The following is an 8,364-nucleotide window of genomic DNA, read 5'->3' on the forward strand; positions in this document are numbered from 1 at the left end:
TCTTCTCAGCTAGTTCACAGGCTGTTGTGACAGTAAATTGAGATCATATATTTTAAATGTTAAAGAGTGCCACATAAATGTCAAATAGGGAAAAACGGATTTCATCACACAGACTTCCAGAGAGCACTTATGAATCCTATTAATTAAAAAGACTAGTGCAGCTCCATGACATTTAAGTGCCCTGTAGATAACTCACATACATGGACACAAGGATCAGATATTCTGGGAAATGTGATCTCTGCCAGGAAGACTGCAATCTGCCACAGAGGAAGACTTGAAGACAAAAAGCATGCCAGGCCCACCTCTGGGAGGAAAGGAGCATGCTGGTCCTCGGGAGAAGAGAGGGGCCTGGCCATTCCTGAAGTCATGTACAGAGTCTACACACTTTAGCAGGAGGAGAAATAAACAAGTACATACTACAGATACAGAGGTAGATGCAGGCGTGGGTGTGGGTATGGATGGGGGCGTGGTAGGATATAAGGTGAGTGGAATTGTGACTATGGGTGTAGGTATAATTATAATACCAGCCTTAGGTGTATGGATGGAGACCTAGATCAAGACAAAGTAAGGAATTTGAGGCAAGGAGAGGCTGGTGAAGTGAACTATTTTATACTGCGTAGTAGGAGTGATGGTCAGAGTAACACTAAATAAAGACTTTTAAGAAGCACTCAGTGAGAGACAAACTAGTGGGTGATTTGATCTGAGTTTTGTAGAGATCATTTTGAGTGCTGTTTAAAGAACAGACTGTTGGGGGCAGTAGAGTTTTTTCCAGCAAAACACTTCCCACCTGGGAAGAAAGAGATGGTGGCAGTTGTATCCTCGCTATGTCCAGGGAGTCATGGAAGTGGTCACTCGTTGGTGATGCTGAGGCCAGCTGGGAACTCAAAGTAGATTTCTTTTAACAAGAGGTTGATTTACTTAAAGGTTTTGTGACACCCATGCATTGCAGAATGTACTATATTAAAAAGCAAGCATGCTTTCTCCAGTTATTAGAACCCTAACACACACACACACACACACCAAATATATCGTGTTATAATCCTGTTTAAAAACAAAGGTAAGGGATTGGGAACTGAAGTGAAGTCCGTTTATTGTGGACATGAACTCTGGCCTTTAGAAATGAAGGGACCGTGGGCTGCTTGGAATCAAACAGCAATGTGCAGCTGAGCTCTGCAAGGCACATACCCTCTTAGTGCCAGAGGATACAAAAATGTGCCTGCCAGCTAAAGCGCCTCCCTCCCTCCACCACTTTGTGCTTATGCAAATCAGAAAAGTGAGGGCTGGGGAGGTGGTTCAAGTGGTAGAGCGCTTGCCTTGCATGCATGAGGCCCTGGGTTCAATTCCTCAGCACCACATAAGCAAAAAGAAAAAAGCGCTCACCTTGAACTGAAGAGCTGAGGGACAGCGCCCAGGCCCAGAGTTCAGGCCCTATGACCGGAGCCCCCCTCAAAAAAGTGATATTCATTACTTCAATTAAAAAGAGGAACACCATCTTCCCATATCTTACAGAGTATCTCCAAGACCCCAACCCTAACTTTTCAATGCAAGTTCTCTTCAACTAAAAGTAGACCAGAACTACTCATCAGAGTATTCCAGGCACGAAGTTCATTTCTCCAAGAATGTCTTACTAATGGGAAATATTGAGAGAATTATTCTTTAATAAATTCACATTTGCTCGGTTTTTTTCTTTTTTTTGCTACAACTTCACCATAGAAGATATGAGCCTTTTTTTTTTCTTTTAATGAACTCGGAATGCAGGGGCTTGGAAGAGCTAGCAGACCAGGTTCAGCCAACAGTGAAATGTGATAGCACCCTGGAATCCCTTCTTCTCTCAGAGCAGTGGGACACACCCTCATTTATGGCTAACCAAGCACCACCACTAATGTCGTGTATGTTCATATAAAAGTTGGAAACTCCCCAGCAAAGTTTACGATGTGTTTTCTAACTGTGGTATTTTGATGACCACTCAGTAATTACAAGCGCTTGGACCTAACAGACTCCACTAGGTGAGTCCAACATAAGCAGTGCCATCTACATCCAGTACCATGGAATGGGGATGCTGGGTTGGGAAGGTTTAATAGCAAATGAATGAGAACACCTAACTCCAGAATGGTTCTTAATGCCAGATCCTACACCATAAACTTCACAGGAAGGAAAACGTGCAGGTGTGGGTGTGTGCACATAAATACATGTGTGTTATTTATTGTATCTGCTCTGCTGACACAATACAACGCATGTGAAGAGCACTAGGAAACAACAGGCACAAGTTCCTTCGCTCCCTTAGTTGCTTCTGTTACTAACAAAGTATATGACCCAGGGTGAGCAGGTCCCTCCAAGAACCTCATTTGTACAACTATTAAAGAAAGAGACGAGGTTCTGTGATCACTAAGGTCTTGCTTTGAATATTTTTCTGACCCCACGGCTGTATTTAGAATTCTTGAAGCAAGAAATTAGCCACTTGCAAAGATTTGCTTCTTTGACCTAGAAACATTCCAGGTTTTGTTCTCTGATTTTTCATTAGGGTAGACATTTAAATAAAAAATGAAATGACTAGTGTTTTTTTGTTTTTTGTTTTTCCCAAGCAGTCTGTATGGAGTGAGCTCAGTACAAGAACAGCTCCCTAGGAAATTAGCACTTTTCCTCCCCCTAGTGGAAACAGCCTGTGTTTGATCTAAATAGAATTGGTCATTAAACTTGTAAGTACTCGGGTGGTACGCAAGTGTATACAAAAGTATTCACTGAAATACAGTAGATTCAAAGGAGACCTCAAATAGTGTAATTCCTTAGAATGTCAGAGTCAACGGTCAGCAAAGTAAAACACCAGGAAAAGGGGTGGAGTGGGGTCAAGGAGAAAGGAGTAGACAATGGAGGGGAGAAAAGGAGGAAAATGCAGCCAAGAATCCAATGGGTGTCCTACAAAATCAAGAAGAGTGAGGGAAGGGATGGGTAGGAGGGATGGGTAAGAATGTTGACAGAGGTGACATTGATCAAGACATATCATCTTCATACACCACTTTGATAAAGGCAATTCCTTTGTACAACTACTTAAAGATAATTTTTTTAATAAAATATATTTTTAAAAAAGGAAAAAGCAAGCAAAATTAAGTCATAACCAGGAACCAACGTTACAATTTTCCACAGAAATGTCTTTAATATTCTCCTTCATGCAAAGACATTCAAGGTTAACAGTGAAAAGCTGCAAGGTCAATTTAGAACAACACATGATCTCCGAATAAAGAACACAGACCTAAATGAGAAGGTTTATATTTAGCTCCCCTATGACCCAGCAATCCCACTTTTGGGAATTTACCCAAATGTTTACAAACAAGACCACACCAAAGCTATCAGCACAACTGTTTATTGCAGCATTATTTACTATAGCTAAGATATGGAACCAACCCAGATGCCCCTCAGTAGATGAATGGATCAAGAAAATGTGGTATATATACACAATGGAATTCTATGCCTCCATCAGAAAGAATGACATTGCCCCATTTGTTAGGAAATGGAAAGGCTTGGAAAAAATTATATTAAGTGAAGTAAGCCAAGCCCAAAAAACATAGGTCCCATGGTTTCCCTTATTTGCAATATCTAGTATATGTCTGAGTCAAGCAGAAAAGGTCAGATAAGGTGATGTTAGGAAAATGAACCCTAAGATATGTATTCAAATGGTTTTTTCTTTCATGCGATTGTTTCTAATGCATTTATAAGATTATTTCTTTGTTGCTTTGTATGTCCCTCCCCCACAGTATAACCACTGCTTTCACTGTATTTGATGTCGGTATAATTTGTGGAGGGGAAGAGGAAAAACAGTCATTTAAATAAGGATATAGGTGGACCCGTTGCAACAATGAGAAGTACAAGTTGTTATGTCGAAAACGAACTTTACAACTTTGGTGGGGGGGGCGGGGAGTATTGGGGGGTGAGATTGGGAAGGGATGGGAAGAGGAAACAAAGGAGGAGGCTACAATGCTTGATAAGAAATGTACTCATTATCTTGCCCATGTAATTGTAACCCCTCTGTACAGTATTTTCACAATAAAAAATAAATAAAAATTATAAAAAGGAAAAAGCAAGCAAAACTAAGTCATAACCAGGAACCAACGTTACAATTTTCCACAGAAATGTCTTTAATATTCTCCTTCATGCAAAGACATTCAAGGTTAACAGTGAAAAGCTGCAAGGTCGGTTTAGAACAACACATGATCTCCGAATAAAGAACACAGACCTAAATGAGAAGGTTTATATTTATTTTTCCCAAAGCATCTTAAAATCTGTTCTCTTGTGAAAAAAAATCAACAAGCCAAAATAGATGACTAAACAAATCAAAATAATAGAATGATGTTATGCCAAGGTCGCAGGACCCCCACCAAGAAGACCACCGAGAGTCAGACTCTACAGCTGTTTTATTTAAACGGGCTGCAGCTCGGGCCTCATCCTACACTCCGACACAGCGGAGCCCAGGAGTAGAGCCCCGAGCTAAGGATTTGCAGGTCTTATAAAGGCACACAATCAACCAGGTGTTTGGATTACCCCCACGTGTTGCTTTGCGAGACAGAAACAAGCAACAACTGGTCACTGCCTCAAACTTTAACCTTTCATTCCCCCCCTTGACTTATGGTCCTGAGCCACAATCTTGTGGCTCTGGCCCAAAACTAAACTCCAACAGCTCTTGATCTTGAATGAGTATAGCAATAACTATCAGTCCATTTTTCTTTTCTTGAGGCGTATGCGGAGTGGTTGGGTAGGATGCTTGGAGACTTCCCAAGTTTCCCCACGGTCATCCAGGGCAAAGCGGTCAGCAGGTCTGGCATGGGAGCAGTGGATCCAAGCAGCAATGCCATCCACCTTAAGGGCAGTGGGTGTAGCCAGTAGCACCATGTAAGGTCGCTTCCACCGTGGTTCCAGAGATCTCAAGTTGCGCCTTTGAACAAACACCCAGTCCCCTGGTTTAAACAAATGGGGGGTAGGAATAGAAACAGAATCATATAATGCTCTAAGCTGGGGCCACATACTCTTATGCACCAGCTGTAAATAGTCAAGCTTACACAGAAATTCAGTATCATCCAAATCAGCAAGCAATTCAGTCTGAAGGCTAGGGATAATGGGTGGAAGGTGTCCATACATTATTTCAAAAGGAGTAAAGCCAAGCTGATAGGGTGAATTTCTTATTCTAAACAAGGCAAAAGGAAGCAGCGATACCCAGTCTGTGCCAGTCTCCAAGGCCAATTGAGTTAAGGTCTCTTTTAGAGTCCGATTCATTCTTTCTACCTGCCCTGAACTCTGGGGTCTATAAGCACAGTGCAATTTCCAATCCATCCCCAGTGCCACGGCTATTCCCTGACTTACTTTTGAGACAAGGCTGGTCTATTGTCCGACCTGATGGCGGATGGGAAGCCATACCTGGGTAGGATTATTTCCAGGATCTTCTTAGCCACGACATTCGCAGTCTCATGCTTTGTTGGGTAGGCTTCAACCCATCCTGAAAAACTGTCTACAAAAACTAGCAAATATTGGGCTGGGAAGGTGGCTCTGTGGTAGAGCACTTGCCTTGCATGCCTGAGGCCCTGGGTTCGATTCCTCAGCATCACATAAGCAAACAGAAAAAAAAACCTAGCAAATATTTATATCCAAATTTTCCAGTTTTAATTTCTGTGAAGTCTACTTCCCAATACACACCTGGCTTATCTCCACGGAGGCGAGCTCATTTTGTAACCGGTTGATTGGGGGCATTGGTGAGCTGACAGGCTTTACAATTTTTAACAATGTCCTCAATGAGTTGATTTCCTTGCCAAAGTTTTACTTCTGAGTGTCCGAGCAAGTCCTGCATTCTTCGGGTTCCAATGTGAGAGACCCAATGGATTCTCTTAAGAATCCCCTTGCCCAATCTTTGTGGCAAGGTAAGTTTCCCCTCACCAGTTTTCCACCAGTCTTTGTTTCCTTCTCTGTCCGGGGGTTTATAGGGCATGGGAATTTTCTTTATCCACTCCAAGTCTTCTTGGGAGTACTGAGGCTCAGGAGGCAAAGCTTGTGGCTCTGGGTCTACTAGAGTCAGTACTTCCGCTCTGGGCTGGAGGGCCGCCTCCTTAGCTGCCTGATCGGCCAAGTTATTTCCTTTGGTTATAGAATCAGTTACCATTTGATGGCCAGGGCAGTGCATAATGGCAATATTTGCTGGTTCCCATAAGGCCGGGATGAGGCTTAAAATTTCTTGTTTGTTTTTAATAGTCTTTCCCTCAGCTGTCAGCAGCCGCCTCTCTTGGTAAATGGCTCCACGGACATGCACAGTGGCAAAAGCATACCGACTGTCCGTGTAAATGTTTAGTCTCTTCCCTTTTCCCATTTGTAGGGCTTTTGCTAGTGCCACTAGTTCTACTCTTTGTGCAGACGTTCCCTGGGGGAGTGCTTCTGCCCACACTATCTCAGTGGTGACTGCTGCGCCTGCGTACCTTTTTCCATCTTGAATGAAACTGCTGCCGTCTGTGAACCAGGTATGCTGAGCATATGATAGTGGCGAGTCCAACAAGTCTGGCCTCTTTTCCTTGGCCCGGTCTCTCTTTTCATGCTCAATTTCATGTTCTCTAAAAGCGTCCATGAGCCGCTCAAGATATGCTGCCAGACTTTCACTTCATCCCTGTCTAACATCATAAACTTTGGCCATATTAGTAGGTCAGTGAGCCGCCACCTTGAGACCTGCCAACAGAGCCTGGTGGTAGATGAGGAGTCACTCCTTAACTTCAACTGTATTTCAGTCCCATGTTGGGTGGATCTCAGGAAAATAGGCAGTGATCAGGGCAGGATCAGTGATGGGCACTCCGGTGGGGCCAGGGATATGCTTCCAGGCTGCCTCTCGGATATGGTCTCTCTTCAGTGGTAAAAAGGACCTGTAAAAGCTGACTGCAATCATCCCAAGTGGGCTGATAAGTAAAGAGAATAGTTTCAAACAAGCGAATTAAATCCTGGGGTTTCTCAGAAAAGGGGGCATTTTGGGTGTGCCAATTGTATAGATCACTGGTAGAAAATAGCCAATATTGGAGTTGCTGTTGACTATTGGCATCCACAGGACCTATGGCGTGTAGGGAAAAACAGCTGCATTAGAAGGGGGGTTGATCCCACGGCATCGTCGAGTGACTGGCCCCTCAGAAACTTTAAGGGCAGGTGCCGAGGGTTCTATAGCTCCCTCCTCCTCTTGATCATTCTCAGGTTCTGCAAAAGGAACCTGGGAAGGGGAGTATGGGGGAGGAAACTTCTTCTTCCAAGTTGTCTCCCTGAAAAACCGGGGGGTACAATTTCTTTTCCTCTTTCTTAGTTTCTTTTTGTAAGTCTAGGGGGCTAGATGGAGTGGTGCCCATGGTTTCCAGTCCCGTCAGTCGTACAGTCCAAAAAACAATAAACAGTACAAACAAGACACATGCAGGCCTGACAGTTATGAAAAAAAAGCTTACGAAGTGGATATCTCCTGAATTGGTCCCCTGACTCCTGTAATGGTACACCCACGCCCCACAGCAGAAGGAGCAGACCCACAGTGGGCAAGTTGGGCCTCAGTTAGGAGGCCCTCTTGGTCAGTTCTGGCCCAACACCAAATCGACCCCTGCCCCACAATTCACACGGGCGAGGTTCCAAGGACCCCCCCTGCCCCACACAGCGGGGTTTCAAGGACCCCTCCTGCCCCATACAGCAAGGTTCCAAGGACCCCCGCTCCACACAGCAGGGTTACCCCCGCCCCACAAGAGGATCTGGGACGTCTCCCAGTTCCTCCAGGGTTGTTGTACAAGCACGTCCGCTTTGACAACCCTTTACAAATCGGAGTGGCCATCCTCACAAGGGAAAACAAAAGTAAAACAGACAAACAACAGGACAAGACAAATTAACAAAGACAGCGCTGTTTTACCTTTGGAGTCTGAGGTCTAGGGGATCTTTGGGGGGTATCCCGGATGAGCCCCCACTAATATGTTATGCCAAGGTCGCAGGACCCCCTCCAAGAAGACCACTGAGACTCAGACTCTACAGTTGTTTTATTTAAACAGGCTGCAGCTCGGGCCTCATCCTACACTCCAACACAGTGGAGCCCAGGAGGAGAGCCCCTAGCTAAGGATTTGCAGGTCTTTTAAAGGCACACAATCAACCAGGTGTTTGGATTACCACCACATGTTGCTTTGCTAGACAGAAACAAGCAACAAGTGGTCACTGCCTCAAACTTTAACCTTTCAATGGGAAGCAACAAAAAGAGATGTCCAAAATTAGAGTATGTGATAATCTGCTCATTTTAATTCAGTTTAACATGCATTTTATCTATTCTGTGGGAAGGTCATCTGATTCCACCCTTTCAGGACCTCTGCTGTTACCCCTGGCATCTGGGTTTGT

This window comes from Dipodomys spectabilis, unplaced genomic scaffold, assembly GCF_019054845.1.
Source record: "Dipodomys spectabilis isolate Male_0828 unplaced genomic scaffold, ASM1905484v1 ptg000066l, whole genome shotgun sequence".
Classification (NCBI taxonomy): Eukaryota; Metazoa; Chordata; class Mammalia; order Rodentia; family Heteromyidae; genus Dipodomys; species Dipodomys spectabilis.